General features: G+C 41.4%; 1 protein-coding gene across 1 annotated transcript in view; it reads right to left on the bottom strand.

The window, feature by feature from the left end:
- Vsig1 (V-set and immunoglobulin domain containing 1) overlaps positions 1-26,257 on the bottom strand; it is a 109,543-nt gene that overhangs the window by 33,483 nt on the left and 49,803 nt on the right. The window lies entirely within an intron of this gene.

Genomic DNA, 26,257 nt, shown 5'->3' on the forward strand with positions numbered 1-26,257 from the left:
AAGTAACACGTTTCAGGCTCTATGGCCAGGAAAGATCATGGAATAAATTCAAAATTGTTTTCCGGTGACTTTTGACTCCACATAACATCTTTGTTTAAACATTTAAGAATGGATATTTAAAGATTTACTACTAACCAGAAGACAATATTAGAATTAGTATTTTTCCTAATCATAAAAAAACGAGGAAAATAAAATGAAAATCTTTAATCATATAACCCAGAAGTAACCATGATCATTATATTTCCTTCTTTTAATTTATTATAATTAATGTTTGCGTGTCTTGACACCACATATTTTATCCTGAGCAGGCTTTCATATCACTAAATATGCTTATAAAATTGTAAGCTAATGACAGACTAACATTACACATGACTTAAAAATAATGTTTGATAAACATTATTGTAGCTACCACAAACTTAACTTACCATCAGAACAGATTGAAAAGACACATGACGTTCGCTTTAAAACCTCAGCCAAGGGACTTTCCAAATTAATTACCTCTTCTGGGCTTAACAAACAAAACAGTTTGAGTCTCTAAAAATGATTTTGTTCTGCTCCAATCCCTAAAACCAACCATACTGTAATTTCTGCAATGCATTCCTACAACTTGAAAACCAGACTTTGGAAGAAATCTTTGCTAACTGAGCGCTCTATGAGTCTCTCTCGTCTCCGAGACAAATATGCTCGCTCACACAGTCTTGAGCCCCGGCTCCGCTTGCTGTGGCAAAGTGAGTGAATCATGGTGAACTCTGGGGAAACAGTGAGCTAAAGCAGAAATCTTATCTTTAAGCACAAACTTTGCTTTCTGAGTAAATTCCCTTGTTCGCCTTTCAAACTAAATAAAAAAATTAGGAAAGCCAACTGGAAAACATATTTCAGAAGCTGTGTAAGCCAATTTTACTGCAGACTGACCTCCCAATCATCAACACGGAGGAAGATACTTGCTAAACAAAAGTTCTGAAAAAAGAAAAAACAGCACACTAATCACAGTCTCTTGGAAATCTGGGAGAGGAAGATTTTTGTAAAAATTTGCAATTTTAGTCTAAAGAGCAATTCGACTTCCGGTTGCTAGTGATAATTGGAAGATACATTCCTTACCTGCAAGGCAGTTTAATATCAGAAAGACCTTCCAAAACGCGAACACCATCATCCTGAGAATCGCTTGGAGCAGCAGGTGCCTGTCAGGAGTTTGCCTGAACTAGGCTAGTATGAAACTGGCTTCTTCAATCACACCGAGGTTTGCCCGGCTTATCTGCTGGGCATCACCAAGCAAATAGGCCTCTTCCAGCTTGCTTATTGGGTACAGACCTCTCTCCCAGCAGATCTGTGTTTATTTGAAACACTTTTCCCCGGGTGTGTTCCCTTGATATATTTGCTACTGTGTTAATAATAAACTCATGAATTTAAATTCTTCCAGCTCTTTGTACAGATTCTCTTAGCTCGCATTGTTTAAAATCAAGCTTATTAAAAACTTGTACTTGGAGGAGTGAAGATACAGTTGTAAGAGAACGTATGCAAATAAAATTTGACAAGGTTAATTAATTTCAAGTAGGTCCATGAAGATATAGTTGGAGAGAAGTTAAGCAAATAAAATTTGACAAGGCTAATTAATTTCACATAGTTCCACGAAAGTCTTAGAGCATTAACCCACTAAGCACCTTTCATAAACTAGGTTAGTCAGTTGGTGATATAGGCTTCCCTGGGGATTTGAGGTTCAGAGAAAGGGCCCAGAGACTGTGAAGTAAAAACGTGTTCATTCCTATGGGAACAAATTCTAGGCACATCGCTTTTTTTAAGGATCACCATCTATCAAAAATGGAAGTAAAATTCCATTCTTATGTCTCCCAAGCTAGAAACGATGCAATACTCACTAACTTAATGTGCAAAATCAGGGGAGTTAATAGATGCTCCAAGTCTGCCATTAGGTGAGTCTGCGTTTTTGCAGAATTAAGTTACTTTTTAGATGCTACGGGGTTTGTTTGGAAATTAGGGGTTCACTAGGTGGGCATGGGAGAAGGTGAGCATGTTTTAAGATAGAGTTCTTCTCATGCTTAAGTTACTCTGAGAAACCTAAGGGCATCCCCTAGTCCTGCTTCCAGCTCTATAGGGACTCTCAGATCTGTCCCTTTTCTGACCTGCTCCTTCCATTGGGATCTAGCCTCCAGCAGCTGCCTCGTGAAGGCTCTTCTGGACTTCTTCATCCTGTATCCCAGTCTTGGGCTAAGGCCCCAACTCTAGTAAGGCATTTTCAGTAACACTCTACATGGACTGCCAGCATGCCTAGAGTCCTGCATCTGGATTCCCAGCTTCTTATGATCTGATCCTCATTACATCTCAACTTTAGCCACAGGAAATGCCGTAGAGATTTATTGCTCAGTGTTTAGTCAGATGAAAAATGCCCATTTCAAACGACATGCTTTATGAACTTTAATTTAGAAACAAACAAACAAACAAAAAGATTTTACCTCTATCTTTCTTCAGCCAAGTGAATTCCTCCCTCTTCAGAAAACCACTTCATGTTCATCAGAACAGACTCTTGCTTCTAAACCTTTCCCTATCCACACCTATGTCTGATGCCAAACCTTAAGGACTTCAGTTCCTCAGAATTTTCCATTCGCTCATTTTGCTGCCTAAGCATATGCTTAGACTTTGTAAATAAATGTACATGTCAACCCTCCTCTGGGTGCCCTTGCTTATCAATTTACATTTTGTTTGGAGGTGATCAATATTGGAAATTGGTACTCAAATGTTCCCTGGAGTTTCCTTTTTTATTAACTGAGTCTCACCTAAATCCAGTGACAGTGTGCCCTTTGAGGACAGTGAGCTCCTTCAGGGAGAAAGATTAGGCCGTATGTGGGAAGGTCATAGCTTAAGAGTGGGTCCCAAAATGGACCCAATAATCAATATTCTTGCAGCAGCAATATGATGAGTCATATTCCCAGACCTATGCAGACCTTCCTTGGGAACCAGCTTAATTTGGGGTACTGAGCAATAGAGAATGGGGAGAAAGAGAAGAAATAGCAGATGGCAGAGAAAACCAGGTTTTCCTCTTCAAGGTAGGAATTGTGCACAAGACATTTTTTCTGCAAATCAGTATCGTGTGTCCTTGATACCTCCTTTCCCTTCTGAGCCCACCTTCACAGTCCCCTGAGTTCCTAGGTTGTCACTATGGGAGAATTCACTCCGCAGATATTTAATACTCCAAAGTTCTTCCTCCTTTCTATCTGTATTCCTCCAGGAAGCAGCCCCTCTGTAAAAGAAGATCCCAGCTTCAGGGCAGGAGGGAACCGATGAACAATCTGCAATCCTTTTTCATTGTTTGATGATCAGTTGCTTCTGTCCTCTAAATACATTTCTGGTCAGGAGAATTAATCAATGTGACATGGAGAAAAAGTGTAGGGAAAGTTCTGCACTAGAGGACAGCTCGTAGGCTGGCCCTTTGGAGGCCCTCACCAATTTTTCTGAGCCCTGGTTAAGCTTTGGATTCTAAGGCCATCAAACCTCCAAAAGAGCCAGCGTTTGCATTTAGAAAACATTGGCATTTCTATGGAGGTGAGTAAAGAAAGAGAGCTTTAGACTGAGCCATTTTCTGTTTTCTCTTGCTTTGTTGAGAATTTCACTGTATGAGTACTGCGTTACATCAGTTCCACTCCCTTTACTCCCCACAAGAATTCCTCCCTTTCTCCCTTCCACTCCCTCTCAAATTCATGACCTAGTCTCCTTTTTGGGTATGGTGCTTTTCAACCAGGAGATTTCTATGTTTCCTCCCACGTTCCATATGTGACCGTAGCAGAGTTTCAATATAACCAATTGCCTGTTTTATTTATATAAACTTGACAAAAAAATCTAGACATATCTGGCAAAAGGAATCTCAGCTGAGAAAATGCCTTAATAACTGGCCTGTAGGCAAGTCTACATGATGCTTTCTCGATTAAATGATTGGTGTGGGGTGTGTCCAGACCACTGTAGTCCTGGGTTGTATAAGAAAGCAAACTGAGCAAGATAGGGGAGGCAGGACACTAAGCAGCATCTCTCCATGGTTTTTGCTTCAAGTCCTGCCTTGAATTACCACTTTGGCTTCCTCCAATGGACTTACCCTGGGATATGTAAACCAAAGATCACTTTCCTCAAGTTGTTTTTTGGTTGTCTTGTGTTATCACCGCAATAGAAACCCTAAGACACTGATCTTTATAACGAGAAAACTTTGGGGGAATGAAAAGAGTATTATTGAGCCAGGCGATGGTAGCGCACGCCTTTAATCCCAGCACTCGGGAGGCAGAGGCAGGAGAATCTTTGTGAGTTCAAGGCCAGCCTGGTTTACAGGCTCCAAAGCTACAGAGAAACCCTGTCTCAAAAAAACAAAAGAAAAACAAAAAGAAAAAGAAAAAAAGAAAAGAGCATTATTGGCAATTACGTGAGATGGACAGGGTAAACTGAAACAGATCCAGACAAGCCTGGATATCTAGCCACCCACCCACGTTAAGAGTGCTAGACCCTGAACAGGGAAAAGCACGTTGACTAAGGCACCATGGCTGAACTAGTTGGCTCTATGATTAGTGGAGTAAACAATTTGAGGGTTTTGCCAACACCTATTTGTAACAGGACATTTCCCACAAAACACCCTGGAACATTTAAGGAAAATGTCTATACTGTGTTCATATAAAACCTAGGGGTTCCATTAAACTCTAAGAAATCATGCAAATTTTCTCTTTGAAATTGAAGTTTTATGTTGCTTGACCACTGCTCAAAAGAAGTGGGCCATTAACTGGCACATGAAATATTAGTCTTCACATTTTTGAAGGGCTTTATAATTTTTAAACTGTTTTTCCATTTTCTTCCCATGACTACAGACAAAATAAGTAGGGCAGGTATTATCTCCATTTTCAGAAAACCGAAGCCCAAAAACTTTGTATTTTTCCCCAAGGTCACACAGCGCACATTAGACGCTGTTCCCATCACACGGACAGCGACACACTGATTGTGTTGCAACAAATATGCTACTGCTTTCAGAGTTCTTTCCTGGGAACTTTCAGAAATGCGTGGTATCCGATTACTCCCTCATTTTTAACTTAAAAAAAAAATAAAAGCAATTCATTTAGAATGCAAAGGGATTTAAACAAAAACAGAAGTGTACAAAAGAAAATCCCATCTCTAGTCCTCCATCCTCAGTTCGTCTAGTTCAATTTCATCCTCATGCCCATAAGCAACAGGCTGTTGGCATGTACCTTAGAGCTTTTTCTATACAATTACACACAGAAACACACACTGAACCTGGGTGTGGCAGCTCATGCCTTAATCTACTACATGGGAATCTGAGGGTAGGGAGCTTTCTGCGAGTTCAAGGACAACCTGGGCAAGAGTCTGAGACCCTGTCTCAAACAAACGAACAAGTAAAACCTAGAAACAAAATCCTCTCAAGAGACACACAATGAAATTTAATGGAAAAATGATCATGTTATGCATATTATTCTATAACTTGATTTTCCTGCCTAAAAAGCATTTTTAGTCTTTATGCCCAATTATATCTACAGATCTGCCCTATTTGTTTTAAAGACTACATAATATTTCATAGTATATGCATGATTCTTTCTTCTATACAAATAGAAAATTAATACTAGAATAAATCATTTCCTTGTTTTGCTATTACATACAATGGTGCAAGGAATATCCTTTACTTAGATTTTGCCCATTCATACGGCTATTTTTATCAGTTGGGTTCCTATAAGTTTTATAATAATCATTTCTGTGGTGAAGGATTGCTGAATGGAAGGACACTGGTAGACTACAAGCTTGCATTTCGTTCATTTGCATTGTTATCACAGTTAAAACGGGATACTGTCCTATGCTTTCATGTGTACCTCTGCGCCTCAGTCAACATGTTCCAGGTTGCTGATAGAGCAAAATAGGCTCCAAGCTACTAAAATCAATCCTACTGCTCTCTCTGTTTCTCTCAGAGCTAAGGAGTGTAAACTCCTGGAAGTTGGCTAGGAATTTTTTTTAATCTTTTTCCATTTTCATGTGTGTAGGCATATATGTGACATATGTGTCTGTGTGCATGTGTACGCTCAAGGTTAATGCTGAGAATCACCCACAATCATTCTTCAAAGTGGCACACACATCAGATTCCATGTTGAAATAACCTATGGAAGACATTGGATTAAATAAAACAATATTAAGATCTCTTAAAATTTTTGAAAAAAGAACTGGAACATTTTAAAGACTCTCAAATCCATGTTTCCCCGACGCCATCACCTCTGTGACCTCGCCTGCCATCCCTACCTCTCACTCCTCTGCTTAGTGAGTTCCCACCTTTTAGAATGTTCCTTCGGGGGGCTCACACTACATTTGAATATTTCCTCTCAGATATGAACGGAGAAAATTCCTTTGCTATCTTCTAGTCTCTGCTAAACTGTTTTTTCCCCAAGGTGTCCATTTTTCCTCACTGTTTTAAAAGACAGGGTTTTGCTATGTAGCCCTAGCTGACATGAAACTCACTGTGTAGACCAGATTGGTCTCAAACCTTCAATGATCTTTCTGCATCTAAGGGTCTTCTAAGTGTGGGATTACAAGCTGTTTATACAATTTTCAATTTTGACTTCCAATCACCCTCAACCTTTTCACTTGTTCTAACATACAACACTCTCCCCTCACCTGTTTCCTCCATGATTTCAGTTACTCAGGATCAACCATATCTCAAAACCACTAAATATTGAATTCTAGAAATAAAAAACTCGCTCTAAATACCTTTCATTATATTCCAATTATTCTATTTTAATTGTTGCTTTAAATCAATCCCTTACTGAGCTTATTTTATAAATGAAACTATACCTTAGTCATGCATGTATAGAAAACAGAATATATATATATTCTTGCATATACATATGTGTGCATATATCCCGTGTGTATGTATATATACATGTATACATATATGTGCACAAACATATATGTATATATATTCTGCTTTCTCCTACACACACTATAAATATACATATACACACACACCTCACCAGGGGTCTCAGAACATAGCTTCTATTTTTTAAGATTTATTTATTTATTATGTATACAGTTTTGTCAGTATTCTGTCTGCATGTGTGCCTGCAGCACAGAAGAGGGCACCAGATCTCCTTACGGATGGTTGTGAGCCACCATGTGGTTGCTGGGAATTGAACTCAGGACCTTTGGAAGAGAAGGCAGTGCCAGTGCTCTTAACCACTGAGCCATCTCTCCAGCCCCAGAACATATCTTCTATTAACAAGAAGGGGATACTGTACTAGTTTACTCAGCAAGAGTGTATGATTCAAAACGCTAAGAATTCACAGGTTTTGTTTGCTATTTATTCTGGGGGCTTAGAACAGTGCCTGACATGTAGCTAATGTATAAGAACTACTTAGTGGAAAAACATGCAATCCACTTGAAATTTATTTTTCTGAATTGTAAGATACAGTAGGGCAGTTTTAAATATTCCAGCGCTCCAGATAGTGTCCAAACATTGGCCCGTGAGTGAGATTTGCTCTTTAGAGACACTAAGTCATTTGACACCAAGTCTCATTTATAAAGCAAGTGATCATTTAAGTAGTGCTGGTCTGTAGTTAAGAAATTAGGTGTGATTGCAGTAGAATCTGTTACTTTGATTGGGTTGAGAGCTGACTTGGAGGCAATCTGAGGTTTCCAAAAGTGATCTAAGCCATTCTTACGGAAGCTACACGGGAATCCAAGACAAAGATCCACAGAAACAAGAAAATGAGAGTGAGACATCCTTGGCTAAAGCTTTTCACACAATAGGGTTTGTTCACCAAAACAGTTATCATGAAAAAAGTGGAGTTTACAGGACTTTTCAAATGTATGTTTATGGCTTGTATTTTTAATTTAATTACATATGAATAGGCATAACATTGTCAGTGCTTAGAGCCTACACATTATGTTTCTGCAGAATGGCTCCAAAGAAGGTGTTTCAAGGAGCATATAAATGCCAGAGTCAGGACTTCCAAAGTCAGCTAGCTCTGGAACAGCTGATCTTAAGTTGTGGTTAAACCACTATGGCTTTAAGGACCTGGCTGGATATTGGCACCTGCCAAATGCTTAAAAGCAGTACGGTGAATTCTATTTTTCATACTCATAGTATCTCAATCCCAGTATTTTGAAGGATAACACACATCTAGATGCATTTGTTGTATTATATTTATTTTTTAAAATAATTGGCCCCAACAATAACAGGTTAACACTGGTTTGTCTTGCAAACAATAAAAAGTTGCATTTTTTAAAATTTATTTACTTCATATGCATTGGTGTTTTTGCCTTCATATATGTCTGTGTGAGGGTGTTGGATCCCGCGGAACTGGAGTCACTGACAATTGTGAGCTGCCATGTGGGTGCTGGGAATTGAACCCTGGTCCTCTGGAAGAGCAGTCAGAGCTCTTAACCGCTGAGCCATCTCTCCAGCCCAGCCTTGCAAACAATAAAAAGAAGTTGTATTTTTTTTTATGATTGTATCAACAACAAAATGGGAAGTTTCAGGGCAAGAACTCCAACAAATCAAACTTTCCAGTGAATGTTATGATGCTGTTACACACAGAGAGTCACCCTTGCCCTACTGTGCACACGTACAAGGCCTGGAATTCCTGTCAGCAATGAACCTAATACAAACTTGCAATTCTCAAGTGTACGCTCTGGGTATCTGACTAAGAATCTTCCAGAATCTTCTAGAAAATTGCTTATTTGTGCTATGAAGCAGGACCACTTTGGGTGTATATTTAAAGAGGGCCATGAAGGTTCCTGTCCAGCTGAATTTGGGAACTACTTGTTTCCTGTCCTAAAGGGAAGAACTTTGCAGGAAGTTCTTTGGCAAATCATGTTTTAACAGGAACAGTGAGTCAGCTTCCATTGAGTAGTCTGAGATTGCTTACCTAGCGATAGTAGAGAGGCTGGAAAGGGTTAGTACCAGGAACTCCATGTTAACCGATAGCGTGACTCAACTGGCTGTGTACATTAAAGTGTTTGGGGAAGCCTACTCCTAAGTAATTTGTATTGACGCACTGTACAAACACATGCCATAAAGTCTGCTTTGGAAAAAAAATCACATGTATGAGTAGCTGTACAGAACCCATGTGGATAACACACATGCGTGTGCACACATCTATATTTAACACAACGGCAGCCTAGAACGCCCCCCCTCATTGTTTCCATTTAGGAGAAGTCAAACTTTGAAGAATCACATTCTAATGTATGACCGTAGGGCTCTGATGTTTTAATCAGTTACATCTAATATGCTCTGAAAATGTCATACCTCATCCAAAAGAATCTTAAACACTGAAAGTGCTGAGACTGAAATGAAAATATTGAAACATTTTACAAATGTACAAGTTGGTTAAGGGTATTTGAGATATATAACCGGCTACCCAGTGATAACATCTTACTAGATGACAGTTAGCGACCTTATTAAGTCTTTTATTTGCAGCGGTCACAGAGCTTGCCATTAGCGGAACAAGGACTTAGGTCCTGGTGTGACTGATCCAAAGCTCATGCTATTCCCCATTATATTCCAAGATCTTTTGGTACCCAGAAAGAAACAAGAAACTATTTAGTCAGCATACAGTCTTGCTTCCCAAGCTTACATTCTTGTCAAGAAAACAAGACAAATACACACAGCACAGAGGTTAATACTAAGTAATATAGGATTGTTACAGGCTTCGATAGGTGTCATAGACAACAATAAATACAAAAAGGGCAATGTGGCATGCATGTAGAGATATGCTGGTAATACCCAATGATCATTGTTACTTGAGTTCCATTGAAGTCTACCTGGCAGGAGATAAGGATTCTGAGAGGATACGAACAGGATGTTATTTAATTGACACACAATAATCGTGAATATTTATGAGGTACCATATGTTATTTCAATACATGTGCAATATGCAACAGTCAGATCAGAGCAGTGTTTTTGAAGATCAAGATTTGTAATGGACGATGAAGAGATAGAGCTGCAGCATTTCTGAGGGTAATAATAATAGGCAAAGAAATAAAACCACTTATGTGAAAGTCCTAGAAAGAAACCAGGATTGAATAGATCAAAATATGAAAAACCTGGGGATAGGATTCAGACATGAAGAAGCTCACAAAGTACACAGCAAAAGTAGCAGAAAATAACAAATTTGGTGGATTCCATTTAAGTTACTTTAAAGGAGAGATAACCAAAAGGCCTAGGTTTTGTTGTTGTTGTTGGTGGTGGTTGGTTTGCTGGATGTTAGTTCTGCATTGAGGGAGTTTATGATTTGTGTGTGTGTATGCCTGCACATGTGTACTCGTACACGTCGAAGCTATCAGCCAACTTCAGTTGTCATTCTATGGGTACTAATCGCCTTTTTGTTTATTTGAGACAGTGTTTGGAACGTGCCTAGCAGGCTAACCTAGGCGGTCAGTGAGCCTCAGAGATGGGCCTGTCTCAGTCTTCCTGACACTAGGATTACAAACACATACTATTGCGCCCTTTATTTTTTACATGGTGGTGCTAGATAGGTTTATATCATCGATACAAGCTAAAGTCATCGGAGAGACAGGAATCTCAATTAACAAAATGTCTCCATAATATGAGGCTGCAGTCAAGCTGTATGGCATTTTCTTTCTTTTTTCTTTTCTTAACTTTTGGAGATTATTTTAATAATAAAAACATTATTGTAAAAATAAATTAAATTTTTCTTAATTAGTGATTGATGCGAGTTGGCCCAGCTCATTGTGGGTGCTGTCATCTCTGGGCTGGTGGTCCTGGGGTCTATAAAAAAGCAGGCTGGGAGTGTCCTTCCCTCAGAGCTCAGGGAACCCCGTGGAAGAGGAGACAGAATAAGCATGGCAACCAGAGGGGATGGAAGACACCAGGAGAAGAAGGCCCTCTAAATCAAGTGAACGAAGCTTACAGAGACCAAAGCAGCAAGCACAGGGCCTACATGGGTCTGCACCAGGTCCTCTAAGTATATATTATAGCTTTCAGTTTAATATTGGATGGGATTTATCTGTGTGTGAATGAGTGGGTTTCTGATTCTTGTGCCTTTTCTTAGGACTCTTTTTCTTCTGTTGATTGGTGCTGTTCAACTCTGATGTGACAGTTTTTCTTTATCCTACTATATTTTATTTGGTTGTGTTTGGTTGTTATCTCTTAGAAACCTGTTCTTTTCAAATGAGAGACAGAGAGGGTAGTGGATCTGGATGGGAGGGGTGGGGGGGAGAAACTGGGAGGAATAAAGGGAGGGGAAACTGTAATCAGTATATATTGCAAGAAAAAAGATTCTATTTTTATTATAAGGGGTAATGATGATGATGTAGAAGGCAGGCTGAGCAAGCCATGAGGAGCAAGTCAGTAAGCAGCACCCCTCCATGGCCTCTGCTTCAGCTCCTGCCTCCAGGTTCCTGCCTTGCTTAAGTTCCTGCCCTCACTGCCTTTCATGATGAACTGTTCCATGGGAGTGTGAGTGAAATAAATCCTTTCTTCCCTAACTTGCTATTGGTCATGATGATTCATCACAGAAGTGGTGCCCTTAAACTAAGATACATGGGTTATGGTGATTGAATTCAAGTCCTAGTGCTGGCCAAACAAGAACTTATGCACTGTATTTAGTTTTGGATATGTTTTGTTTTTGTTGTGTTTGAAGCAGCAGCATAGTAAAGTGACAAAAGCACAGAATCTATATGGATTCTGTCAATAATTGAGAGGCCATGAGCAACTTACCTAACATCTTTGGCCTGCATTTTCTTAATCTTTAAGATAAGATGTAACAAGGCCCACTTTGTAAGAATTATTAAATAAGTTATTATTTGTGAAATGCTGAGAATAGTGTCTACAGGTACTAGGTGCTATCAATGTTTGCTGCATCATAATAAATACATTTAATTACCAACACAGAAATGTGAGAAATTCTAATATTTCTTATAAATATCTTTCCTCGGTGGATAATAGAATAAAAAGGATAACAAAGCAGAAGGAGATACCGTGGGGAAGGAAGGGAACCAGTTGAGGTGGGGAAGGAATCGCGGGGGCAGGAAAGGGGGAAATGAATGAGAAGGTATAATGAATGACACATAGTCAGGAAGATGCCATGATAAAGTCCATTACTTTGTAGGCTAAATTTAAAAATTAATCTAAAAAAATGGTTTGATTTTCTGGACGCAGGTTTTCTCACTTAAAATAAGCCCCAGTTAAACCCAAATGGTCCACAAAGTAAAACAAAACAAAACAACAAATATGCAAGTGGTGGAATGGCAACTCAGTCAGAGGAAGAAGGGCTGACGAGAGGAAGCAAAGAGAGGCTGGAGGGGCAAGTGCAACCCGAATGTATCATATACATGTGTGAAATTGAATAATTCACAAAGTATTTAAAAGAAGGAAATGAAAATTAATTTTTCAAGCATGAATTTTTGTTGTGTTAATTCTTTGAGAATTTCCTGTATTATATTCTGACCACATTCGCCCCTTCCCTAACTCCTCTCAGATCCACCCACTCTTACTTTCCCAACTTTGTGTCCTTATTTTTCTAAGTACACTGAACCCAATTTGTCCCTTTGTACTACTACTGGGTATGTGGTCGTCCACTGGAGTGAGGGAAACAAACTAGGGACCACGCTTTTAAACAAAGCAAGCTCTTCCTCTTCCAATAGCCACCAACTGCCTCAATTAGAGGTGAGACCTTGGCCCCACCTCCTCACTAGGAATTTTGTCTGTTTTCAGCTTGCTCAGGTATTTTGTGTGCTGTTGCCACCACTATGAATTCATAGAACTGTTGTGTACAGAAAACTGTTTCCTTGCAATTCTCACTGCCTCTGCGTTTTACAGTCTTGCCACTTCCTTCCCCATGGTGATCCCTGAGCCTTGGAGGAGGTATGTGATAAACGGCCATTTAGAGTTGAGAATTCATTATTATTCTATGCATGAGGTCAGTGGCAGGTCTTTGTGTTAATTGCCATCTATGGCAAAAATAAATGTTTCTGATGAGGGCTGAGAAAGGAACTAATTTATGGGTATAACAGTAAGGCAGGAGGAGTCAGTTTAACATGTGCCTACTTAGCAGGAAAAAATAGTAGTAATGGGTTCTCCCTGGAGTGTATGCTCTGCCTAATCAAAGGCTCTTGGCTCTGATAATGGTGTGTGTTGGGGGTTTCACCTTGTGGAGCAGGTCCTAAGTCCAATGAGAAAGTAGTTGGCTGCTCTAGTGACGCTTGTGTCCATACTGCATCAGTGGGGAGATCTTGCCGAGCTAGTTGGTACTGCAGCTCACAGGGTTCACTGCTGGGTAAGTTTGACCATTTTCTCTTCCACCACATTCATAGCACCTTCCAGCTCTATGGAAAGCTGGCCAGTAGAGATGAAGCTTCCAGATGAGTACAAGCGTGACTGCTCAGTGTTCTATGGCACAAGCATGTGGAATCTTCCATAGTTGGATGTCTATGGGGTCTCACTGCGCAACAATTCCAAAAGGGGTAAACCATTCCTGGCTCTTGGCTTTTTTTTACTTCTTAGCCTGTGGTGTCCAGTGCTATCAGGTGACTACATTTAAATCCTTCTTATATGTATATATTTTAAAATGCTCCCACAGGATAATATTTCTATATGGCCTTTTCAAAAGCTCTATAATAATTAGTTTTTATAGATACCTTTTCAGGCTGGGTAGAAGCTTTTCGTACCAAGACTGAGACGGCCAATGTGGTGGCTAAGAAGATCATAGAAGAAATCTTCCCAAGGTTTGGGATACCCAAGGTAATCGGATCTGATAATGGACCTGCCTTTGTTGCCCAGGTAAGTCAGGGACTGGCCCCCCTTGTGATTTTAGGAACTAGATGATTATGACCTTGGGAGTGGTCTTCAGAGGCAGGGAGTTACCCCCTTGTGATTTTCTGTGACACCCTCCCTGCCCCTTTCGGATTACTGGGCTATGGTTTCTTCCTATAAAAACCCCTTCTCTTGGTCACTCGGGGTCAAACTCTTCCCCTGCATGGGTTATAAGTCTCAGCCCCAGTGCACTGGTTCCCATCTCATCGATTAAAGCCTCGTGTGATTGAAAAAAAAAAAACTTTATAATAACTTAAAAATCTTTCATAAACTTGGAATGCTGGCACAAACCCCTTTACTCTGGAGGTATAGGCAGGAGGAACCTAAGTTCAAGGTCAACCCGGGCTACATAGCAAGTTTAGGGCGAGCCTGTGCCCCAAGAAACCATATTACTCAACACACATGCACACACACACACACACACACACACAAATGCACAGAGGAAAGAGATCTTTGTCTTAAAACCAATAAAGCAACAAAACATAAATGTGTCATCCATGTGGGTTGCAACGTAGCAGTGATGACTCTAGCTGAACAGTAGCTGCCACCTTTAGATGTGACACGCATGGCTCCCACAAATCCCATTAGCTCTTGGAGCTTCTACCTATGCCACTTAATATGACTCATGACTCAAAGGAAAGTGAACATCCTGGTTCCTACTACACTTCAATATTTACAAAGAGCGTTCACAAAGGAGGCTATCTGAGCCTGTAACCTGGACCTGGCCAAATTCACAGGCTGTTTTAACTCTTAAGAGTGTGAACGAAATTTCTGTCCTCCTATCTTGACTGAGGTATGTCTTTGACTCCAGGGTCTGAACCACGGGTTCACTCAAGCACCTCAGTTGCTAATGACTACTCCATGCCAGTCTTGTGTCTTTCTACTCTGTTTAGTACTTCAGATGAGACGGGCTTATGGGCCCCACAGCGCTTTGCAGCAACAACACAAGAGGGAGCCCAGAGCTGAGAGCAGTCAAGGGAGACCTTGCAGCTTTCTTCTGAATTGTCAGGCCCTGACAAATCGTGTCCTTCTCCATATGCTCATTTAGCGGATGAACCTGTGCCTCGCGGCCCGAAATACCCACTGCTCAGGAATCTGTTGCACAGTAGCTTCTTCCAGAGCAAACTGCTAGATGGAGCACGTTTCTCTTTAGAACAGCCATCTGGTAGAACATATTCCCAGGCAGTACGCTTCCTCTCCTGACTGATCTTGAGGGGGCGTCCACTTGAGGCTCTCCTGAGGAATTCCGCAGTCTCAGAGCCTGGGCCCAACACCTTCCAGAAAGATGCACTTCTTCCTGCTTCCTAGGTGAATGACTGAGGCGTGCTGACAGGTCTGAAGGCCTGCTGGCTCCTAGGTGTTATACCTCCACAGCCTCCCCTCCTTGTTTTTCAGACATAACTAATGGGAATGTCAGGACATGCAGGAAAGAAGCCAGGGAGGGGGAGGTTTAGGAGAAAAGACTAGTTGAGTTTGGTCAAGGCCCAGATCTGTTCTGCTTTTGAAGAAACAGTTCAGCTTTGCTTAGCCACAAGCGGGGCAGCCTGAGGAGATGCTCAGAAATCAAGTGGCCTGCCCTGAGGAGAGCATGAGTTGACAGCACTGAACACAGAACTCAGGTCTTTCATGGTACTGAATGCCACATTTGTTCCGAGGCTCGCGGCTTGTTGCTGAGGCAGAGCTGGGGAAGTAGAACCCGGGCCTCCTCCCTGTTGGTGTGATTTCTTGAGAACGAGGTAGGTGGAAAAGGGAGAAACTGTAGACTTCTATACAGCAGCATATCAGATGAATAACATTCTGGGGCCCTTTCCAACTGGGTGGAGGGAACATAGCCTGTTCCCAGGCCCGGGCAGCAGGAAAGAACTTTGGCCACTCTCCACCAGCTCATGGTCCTCCCAAAGCAAACAGTTCCCTCTGCTGTGGTTCTTACATCTGAGAGCCTGTTGGGGGATTCTGGGTAAGGTGACATCTAAGGGAATCTGTAGGAAAGGCTGTTTGGGCATGTGCATATCTCCCTGGAGCCGTCACCACGCATTCCAGCAAGGCAAACATTCCATACCCCAGTACTCAGCTAGGCTTTGTGTTCAGTGGAAGTTGGGTAGGTTGATGGTAACATGGTCTGACCCTTCGTTTTCTCTCTCAGGTCTTCTCTCAACCACACTACCCTTTTCTTTTTTCTGTAGCCATTCTGGCCTCCTTGCTATTCCTTAAACGAGATAAACATGCTCTCACCTCAGGGCTTTTGGACTTGTCTGTTCCTGCCACCCATATGGCCTTCCTCAGCTATCAGTTTCTTGGGCTCCTTCCTTCCCTCAAGCCTTTGTTTGAGTGTTACCTGTGTCAAAGACCCTGTTCCCAACTACCCTCTCTGAAAGCTCACCTGAAAAACGCCACCTTCCTATTCGAACCTTTTCACCTTTCGGGGTCATTGCCATTTTACACTATAATACACACTGTGCATGGGATCTTACTGCTGTGTGAGAGCCCAGATGTTTTCTAGTATGATCAGTCCTGTGTTCTCACCCTCTAAGAATAGTCCATAGCACCCAACGGGTTCTTCAAAACTGTTACTGAATAAATGCAATGAGTTGCTAGGGAAGGGAGGATTTCTGTATTTTTCTTGGTGCATGTTTGCATATAGTAGGCAACATATTTTTTTTCATTTATTCATTTTCCAAACAAATACTTCTTACATGCTCTTATGACTCAGGCATACCCACTCAGTGTAGTGGGAAAAATATGCATAGACAGGAAATGACAAAACAGTACAGTAAATACTACATGGGTTTTCAGGAACACAGCAAGAGCTGGTGGAAGCTCTTCAAAGGACAACACTGCCCATGAAGAAATACAACTCACTAGGCAGAAAAACATTGAAGTGAAAATGTGTAGAATAATGCTTGTAACATAAGGTACAAGATATATAAGAATATAGAGGGTGATATGGCCAACAGCTCCAATTGTATAAGGCCACAAAGTAACAGGAAGGAAGATGTAAGTGGAATGAAGGTTGATGACCAAAAAAACCATACTTTTAGATCGTTGCCTGCTATTCTAAGTATAGTGGCCCCCTCCTACCCATACAGGCTTTATCTAGAGGCCTCCAGTGGACACCTGAAGCCACTGATAGTGTCAAGTTCTATTGCTATTGCTTGGCTGTGTAGTATGCCCCCAAAGACTCAAATGTTCAAGTCTTTGTCTCAAGCTGATTTGTCTAATCACTGAAAATGGACACCTCATAAGGCCTCTGCCCTAAGCAAGGGGGCCATCTCTCAGTCATTTCAAAATCTGGGGGCGTTATTAGGAAGTGGTGCAAACCAAGAGGTAGTGTCTTGTCTGAGGAAGTGTGCCACTGAGGATGTCCTCTGCAAAGATAGGCCTTGACCATAACCCCATCTCAGTCCGTGTGTGTGTGTGTGTGTGTGTGTCTGCACGTGCGTGCATGCTCTTATTGATGGAGCTTTTACAGTTATTTTATTTCTGCTTCCTGGCTATCATAAGGTGAGCAGCCTCTGCTGGATTCTCTTGCTGCTTTGACTTAGGCCCAAAGCAATGAAGGTAGCTGACTGACATCTTTGAACGTGTGCATCAAAATAAATCATTGCTCTCTTGGGCTGGCGAGATGGCTCAGCGGTTAAGAGCATTGCCTGCTCTTCCAAAGGTCCTGAGTTCAATTCCCAGCAACCACATGTTGGCTCACAACCATCTGTAATGAGATCTGGTGCCCTTTTCTGGCAGGCACACATGCAGACAGAATATTGTATACTTAATAAATAAATATAAAAAAATTATTGCCCTCTTAAGTAGCTGTTCTCAGATGTTTTGTCACAGGGACGCCAAGTATAATAATACACTTATATATACTATGTTCTTTCTCTATACATACATCTGTGCCGATGTGTAATGTATGGGGGTAGAGACTGGCTGAGGATCTAAGTCTGGTTTCCAGTACCCATATAAGGGGACTCACAACTGCCTCTATCTCCAGCTCCAGGGGACCAGATGTCCTATCTGGGCTCTACGAGCAACCATACATACATGTGACAGATTCTCCCACGGGTACATATACCCACAAAAAATTAATCTTTTCTTAAAAAGTTTCATTTGGAAATAACACATAGTACTTTATAATTTATGCATACACTACGAGATTAACAATAATAACTAATAATTATAGCAATATAATGCAATAAAATCACATAAAACACATAGCTTGTCAACTTCTAAATTTTGTATGCAGTCATTTTTGGAACATGGTTGACTGCAGATATCTGAAACGCAGAAAATTAAACCTCGGATGAGGGAAGACTACTATACAGTTAAGCTTTTAAGACTGAAAGGCAAACATCAAACTTGCAGGGATCTGGTCTACAAATGTATATAGCTAGACCTATAAATTTCTTCCTTTGAATGTGATGGCTGGCATTGTAATAACTGAAATAATTAGGGCTATCCCATGGGACCTCTTTTTTGTGTTGTTTTGGTGAGATGATGTCTTGGCTGTGGAGACAGCTAGGTGGCACTTGCCAGTCAAGAATGAAGACCAAAAAAAAAAAAAAAATGAAGACCTGAGTTTGGCTCTCCAGAGCCCACATAAAGAAGAGGCTGAAGCAGGCATCTGTAATCCTGGCATTCTCACAGCCAGGTGGGGGGTGGAATGCTCACGGGATGTGCACAGGTCATCTCCAGGGTTCTCCCCACCCAAGGCTCCTCTGCATGCCGGTTCTCTTGCCCTCGTCTCCTCCAACTGCAGCCCTAGAATAAGTCACAGATAGAAAATGGGGGAGCAGGAAAGAAGGGAAGACTTCATTGAAGAGGCAGTGTAAGAGCTGGACAGGATTCGTCAAGATAGATCTGGAGGGAAAGACCTAGAAGAGGGAGCTACAAGTGTATTCAGTTTTCCGTTTTGTAAGGTGCCAGTTCGTGCCAGGTATTACTCATCATGTCCTAAGTATCAGTAACTTTGTACTTCAAAGTAAAAGGCTCAAATACTAACGACTGACAATGGTACCATGACATATTTATGCCCATATCCGAGCACATAAATCCCCCCACCCCACCCCTCTCTCTGTCTGTCTCACACACACAAACATGGTCTCACTGTGTAGTCTAGGATCCTCCTGCCTCAACCTCCCAAATGTCTGACATGAACTTTTCTTGCCATGGCACAGTGTCACATGGCCAGGCCCCCAACGGCTGTCACTGTCAGCATCTGAGGAGCTGTTTCTGTTAAACAGCGTTTGTGCTTTCCGGTTTGCTGCACTAATCCTGTTATGGCTTTATCCCAACTCTGCTATGGGCAGAAAGGGCTGACACTAGGTAACTGAACCTCTGCTTTAAGTTCACACTATTCAGGACAAGATGAATGCCTGGCATAAAGAATATGCTGCATGCAACTGTAAAATGAACACACTTGTAGCACTGTCTCATTCTAGAAGGTCTTTCAGAGCTTATACCAACTCCTCCATAAAGTCTCCTTTATTCCCTGCATCCCCAACTCCCTTTGCAGGTCAGCCTTGTTCTGTGGGTACAGGTGAAGGAAATGAGGGCACCTGGGATGCAAAGGTTTGGGAGGAGAGAAGCATCGCAATGACTGAAGTCCGGCTGTGGGCGAAGGGGAATATCTCGGGTTTGGACTTTGGAATGTGTATATTCAAGGGGAGGGCGCACAACTGGGTCATTGAGAGAGAATGTGAAACTGGCCAATCTCAAAAAGTAAACGGAGGCAGTGATTTCAATCAATGAATTGACCCTTTCAATGAATCCAAATTTGCAGTTCCCATGCCACAAGGAACTCAACAAACATGTATGTGCGCAAAACTGAAAATTTTAAACACAGTCCAGGTTTTTCTTACTTGCAACTTTGTCTCTTTATTTTCTGGCCTTCTTTCCTTTAGTTTCTTTCTCTTTACCACCTATATTGTCCCTGCCATTAGATGGTCAGGAAAATTCAGTCAGTGCTTTATAAAAGGTCGTCTCCCCCTCCCCCCGAGACAGGGTTTTTCTGAGTAACAGCTCTGGCTGTCCTGGAACTCACTTTGTTGACCAGGTTGCCCTCGAACTCACAGAGATCCACCTGCCTCTGCCTCCCGAGTGCTGGGATTAAAAGCATGCACCACCACCGCTTGGCCCCAAATGACTCTTGATCCGAACAACTGCCTAGGACTACCTCAGTAGTCCTTCGGCTCAGAGCGTTAGCGAAGGTCAAGGTGTTTGTTCCCTTAATGCACCGGAACTAAATAGACCCTGCCATGCCTGTTAGTGTCACAACTGTTTAGAAGGCTTGCGTTCTGTGACTCAGGCTGAGTCTAGATGAGCCCTCCAACCAACTGAGGTTTTCAGGTAAGCACAGACCAAGCTAAGGAGTGTTCTTCCTTCCATTACGGAGGCCCCTGCTAAGTCAAACAGTAAGTCCTGTTTCCATTTGTGTGCTCAAAGGATTTTGCTATAGTATGAAAATCGCAGGGTTTAGATTGTGTGACTCAAGAAGTCTGCCTCTATTTTCCTTTTTGGTTTTTCGAGATAGGGTTTCTCTGTAGCTTTGGAGCCTGTCCTGGAACTAGCTCTTGTAGACCAGGCTGGTCTCGAACTCACAAAGATCCGCCTGCCTCTGCCTCCCGAGGGCTGGGATTAAAGGCGTGCGCCACCACCGCCCGGCTCTATTTTCCTTTTTGAATAATAGCAACCCAAATGTCAGTTCCATTTGCCATGTACCAATGGTGATACTAAATGTTTTTTTTTAAAAAAAAATCCTCATTTAAATACCAAACAAAACTTTATAATGTAGACATTATCATTCCCATTTTACCGAGGGGGAAACTGAGACTCAAAGACATGAGGGTAACCTGATCAAGTCTATGCTAATAATTAGTAGCAGTGACAAAATTCAAATTTAAATTCATTTGCTTTTGCAGTTCAAATATTTGTTGTAAAGAACTTCATTGTCCTGGGATCCAAAGAATGATGGAATACAATGAAGAATAGAAAAACAGTATGATACAAAATTCAGCCCAACAGTTTGATCAGGGGCAGAGAAGTACAAATTAGCAACAAGGCTGTGTTGGAAGACCTTGGTAAGGACAATTTAGGGGGAGGCTGATAACAATTGAGAACAGAAAGAACAAAATGTAAACCGTGAATGGGAACTTGAGGAGGGACTGAGATAAGGCTGGAGGAGAGGGAAGAATGACCTAGTGTCTAGGGAGGCTATTCTCTCTCTCTCTCTCCCCTCCCTCCCTTCTTCCTTTAAAGCAAGCTATCTCATGGTCTGCTATGGCTTCCTTTTTCCCCTTTTATTGAAAATAGATTGGTTTTCTCACATAATATATCTTGATTACGGTTTCCCTCCCTCTATTCCTCTAAGTTTCTCCCTACTACCCCTCCCATCTGGATTCACCCCTTTTCTGTCTCTCGTTAGAAAACAAACAGACTTATATGGGATAAAATAAAATATAAGCTAAAAGAAAAGCCAACACACTGAAATGGGCCAAAACAAACCTAAGAAAAAGAACCCAAGAGAAGGCAAAAGAACGAGACCTACTCATTCACACACTCAGAATCCCATAAAAACAGTAAACTGGAAGCTATAATATATGTACAAAGGATCTGTAGGGTAAAATGAGAGGAGAAAAGATATTTAGATAAAATAAGAAATAAGATAAATTTAAAAAGAGCCCCGACACAACATTATGAGACAAGGAACCCCCAAACATGGCCCTGAGTTTATTTTCTGTTGTCCAGTACGGCTGGGCACACAGCCTATACTTGGAGTAGTTGGTTTCCCCACTGAGACTCCCTTGGAAATGAAGTTCTCATTTGTCTGTGGTTATCAACTGCTGATTCTTCTGGGTTAGGAGGGATGGGCCATGTGTCCACTTTTACTCCAGCTCCAGGGCCCCATCTAGTGCAGACCTGTGCAGGCCCTGTGTGTGTTTCCTCCGACTCTGTGAGGAGATACGTGCATCAAATCATGTTGGCTCAAGAGGGCCATGCTTCCTTGATGTCCTCCATCCCCTCTGGCTCTTACACTTTTTACCTCCTCTTCTGCAGGGTCCTCCGAGCCCTTGGGGGATGGATTTGATGGAGACATCCCATTCAGGGCTGAGTCTTCTAAATTTCTCACTCTCTGCATTATATCTGGCTATGGGTCTCTGCATTTGTTCCTATCTGCTGCAGGAGGAAGTTTCTATGGTGATGACCGAGGAAAGCACTGATCTAGGAGCATAAAGCTGTTTTGTTTTTTTTCAAACTCTGTGTGTTTGGTGCAAGAGAATCATAAGATGCTTGGGAACCAGAGTTATCACCCAGACTAGAACAATCACTGTAACATGGTGGTATTTAACTTTATGGCCTATCATTGTACTATACATACAACACACACATTTTTCCAATAATGAAATGAAATCAAATCATACACACTGTTGTCTAACTTGTTTTCGATGAAAAGGTATTATAAATGGCTTGCAATGCTAATATATGTGTTCTATAAACACCATCCTCATAGCTGTTTAGAATTTCCATGGTTGGAGTAAAGCATCATTTCTTACACTGTTTTTCTCCTTCCTTTCTCTCCTCCTCTCCCTTCTACTTTACTCTCCTTCTCCCCAGCCCCACCCCCCATACAAGCTGTTTTGCATTGGAAGCAGAATTCAGTGAAAATGGGCTTAATAAATGTCAGAGAGGACATTTTGTCGTTTTAGGCTGAATGACACTGGAACATATTTATACTTGTGTGTATGTTTGTGTGTGTGTGCGCGCGCGCGCGTGCATCAGATTCAACAGTAAAGGGGTAGCAAGGGGAAAGTTGAAGATACATCTGGGAAGCAGGGAGGGTTGTTAAACAGTACTACAAGCTTCTTAAGAAGGAAGGAAGATATGGAGCACAGATGCCGTGACTAAATTTATGTTGCTAATTTTGTGAAGATGGATTAGGTTGGCTGGAAAGAAGCTGAGGTTATTTATAGCCTCCATATCTAGAGTTAAGTGGGAGTCCAGGTGATATGCTTGTTGAGAGATGTGGAGTGGAGGATTTAGAAAGATAGGGGAATCACTTAAACGGCTCTTTGGGTGAACAGGAGACAATGCTCACAATGGGCACAGGGTTCCAAGGTATTATTGAAAGCTCTGCTAAGACAAAGGCCAATGGCTATCTGTAGATGGCAGAATTTTTGGTATGAGCTAGATTTTTGTTTTTGCAATCTTGGAAGTGAAATGGATATACCAGAGGCAAGGCTATTGGAAATATTGGGGAGGTAATTGTTAGACCTGAAAATAATTTGTTTGCTTTGTTTGAGACAGAGTCTGCATATGTAGCCCTGACTGGACCAAAATTCACTATTTAGACTAGGTTCACCTTAAACTTATGGTGATCCTCCTGCATCATCTTCTCAAGAGCTGAGATAGTAAGTATGTGACACCATGCCTGGCTAGAGATGGAAATAAAGAGACTTGATAGAGTGCTTGAGAAACAATGAATGATCACAAGACAAAGGAGTTAAACGACTTGGAAAAATAGCTATAGTCACAACAGAAAGCAGACAGAGATTTGGTCAGAGAAGTGCAGCTCTAATCACTAAGGTTGCTACCACTACAGACCATAAGGACAGAGACGGAAACTTTCTCTTCTGGGGCTGGCGCCACTCCAGGCCATATCATTAACAGGTTTTGCACTATGAAGTACAGGCTAGAGGAAATTCCAAGCATTAGGCCTAGTTACTATTGCCCTCTAAGACTCTGCTGGGACTAAATCCATACATAGGCCATCTCTCCTCCTACTGCTGTCTATCCCCCCATGAGCCCCATAATGGCATGCATTTCCTTGACCCTGCTCCTACCTGACAGCCCTCTCCTAGAAGCACAAAATTAGTTTTGTATCTTTGGAATTGTCTTGCCATGTCCAGCAAACTTTCCTATACTCTCAGGCTCATCAAGAGCACCCTTCACTCCCTTGAACTTCATTGAAACCTGGTGACTTAAGTTGGTGTTCTGCTTGCCCCAATTTCTGCTTTCAGGTCATTATTTTCCTGTGTTCCTCAAACAAAAGAAAAGACTATACAACCTAAGTCTGATCTTGTGAGGTCATTCAGTTAAAACCCCTTTCTTTCCTAACCATTTACCTTGGGATTCATCCTTTTCATTAATCAATGACCTTGGTCCTTGCTCAGTCTTTTTCTCATCTCAAAGTCTACCATTATCCTGAGTGGCTTCAACATGCCTAAAGATAATCCATCTGACAACTCGATGCTCAATTCCTTGACATCCTCTAAAAGGACATTATCTTTCACCTTAGCCACGTACACAGTAGCCACCCCTGAAATGTTCCCCCATGTCAGCAGAATTAGGAACTAATCAGTATTATAAACTGAAGCATCCCATCTTCTACTTAACAATCGTCTATTCCCAGATATTCTTGCACTAATACTATGACCATTGCATTCCTTAGGTCCTCAAGTCTATGGATAGCATCTACTTCCATTCATTCAGGCTTCTCTTGCAAAAAATCACCCTTATTACTTAGCTAGGATTTTCTGGATTATTGTTTCTAAGCCTAAGTTCCCTTTTGTAAAATCCTTACCCCACTAAGCCCAGATCTCTGTGCTACTGCTATTATGAAATATAAACTATTAGGGGGGTAGCTGAGGCAAGAGGTTACAAGTTCAAGACCTTCCTGGGCTAGCTTGAGTTCCTCAGGAAGACAATATACAGAAACTGAGAGACTTTGAAGTACTCATTCTTAAATAAGATGTCTTTATCAATCTTCTCCCACTAGGGCTGATGGAGGTATGTGGAAGAGGAGCTGGAAAGACTTTAAGAGCCAGAGAGAGTGGGTGACACCAGAGAGGATGGGTGACACCAAGGCAGCATTGTCTTCCAGACACAAGAGGTCTGATGCACATATACAGTCACAGAGACTGGCAGAATGGACAGAGTCTGCACAAGTCAAAGCCAGATGGGGTTCCAACATTGGCAGGGGATGTGGACATGGGCTGCCACCCTAACCGAGAAGTTATCTGTAACTGACAATTGCTGGCAAAGGAAAAGTAAGTTTTCTCCAATGGAGCCACACTGGGTATCTTAACCACACCTCGGGGCAGGCTCCATGCCCAGGAGTTGTTGACCAACACAAAATGAACTCAATCGTATTTTTGTAGATTTTAAATCTCATTTTGCTTTGTTTGAGGCATTTTTTTTGTGTGTGTGTCATCTGTCTTTTGTTTGTTTGGATTTTGTTTTATAGGATTTTGTGTTTCTTGATTCATTTGCTTATGCTTTTGTTTTAAAAAGAGAGAGAAACAGAGAAAGAAAAAGCATGAAGTTGGGTGGGGAGGGAGATGGAGAGAATCTGGAAGGAAGTGGAAAAGGAAAAACAGTAAAACATATTGTGTGAAAAAAAATCAACAAAGTTTTAGAAAAAAGAAATGAGGAACTCATTTAAAATTTTTATTTATGAAAAGTTAATTTGTTTTAACTGGTGTGTGCCCTAACATTGTCTTCCAGGCTTTTAAACCCAATTGCAGAAACTTTCTGCAACCATGCAGGTTATATTTGCCCTTAATAAAATTTAGTATAATATTAAAAGGCAAATAAAACCGCATGCATGCAGAAAACATTATAGAAATTCTGATTGTGTATACATTCATTAAGTTGTATAGACTTTGAGTATGGAAAAATTTTGTGTCTGATGTTAAATTTGCAAGTATTTTTAATAATAAGATTTATATTAACATGAATGTTTCATTTCATCTGGTAAAATACATATAACAAAATTTACTATTTAAAGCCCTTTAATGTTTAGTATTATGGCATTCTGTGGCACTTTGTCCACTCATTAATTTTTTTTTATTTTTTTGAGACAGGATTTCTCTGTGTAGCTTTGGAGCCTGTCCTGGAACTAGCTCTGTAGACCAAGCTGGGCTCGAACTCACGGAGATCTGCCTGCCTCTGCCTTCCGAGTGCTGGGATGAAAGGCGTGCACCACCACTGACCAAAAAGGGTGGTGGTAGGCATTTGTGGTTATGATGGTAATTAGGGTCTCTTCACTGTTCTCAAGATTGCAAATGGAATGTGACCTAGGTATTCCACTGTTTGGCAGCTAGTGCTGACGGAGGTACACTTGACATTACCACCACTGGTGGTTCAGGTTTGCAGCCACTGTGGTGGGTGCATACACCTCCTGCTCACTCAGAAAGAGGCATACACTGACTGAGTCTAATCTTCCTCTTAGGGTCTAGCAGCACTCTCTTCCCAGCTAGAGAAGTTCTTCCACTGCACTTACTCATGCATAAAATAGAGCAACTCTCAGAGTCATCATGAGAATGCAATGTATGCAGCATACATCATATCTGACACATTGTATGTTCTCAATAAATGCTAATTATTATAATTATGTCACGGTACTGATCTAACTCTGTTTTTACCTGAGACATTTAAACAGTGGTCCTATCTCCT

Source organism: Chionomys nivalis, chromosome X (genome assembly GCF_950005125.1).
Source record: "Chionomys nivalis chromosome X, mChiNiv1.1, whole genome shotgun sequence".
Classification (NCBI taxonomy): domain Eukaryota; kingdom Metazoa; phylum Chordata; class Mammalia; order Rodentia; family Cricetidae; genus Chionomys; species Chionomys nivalis.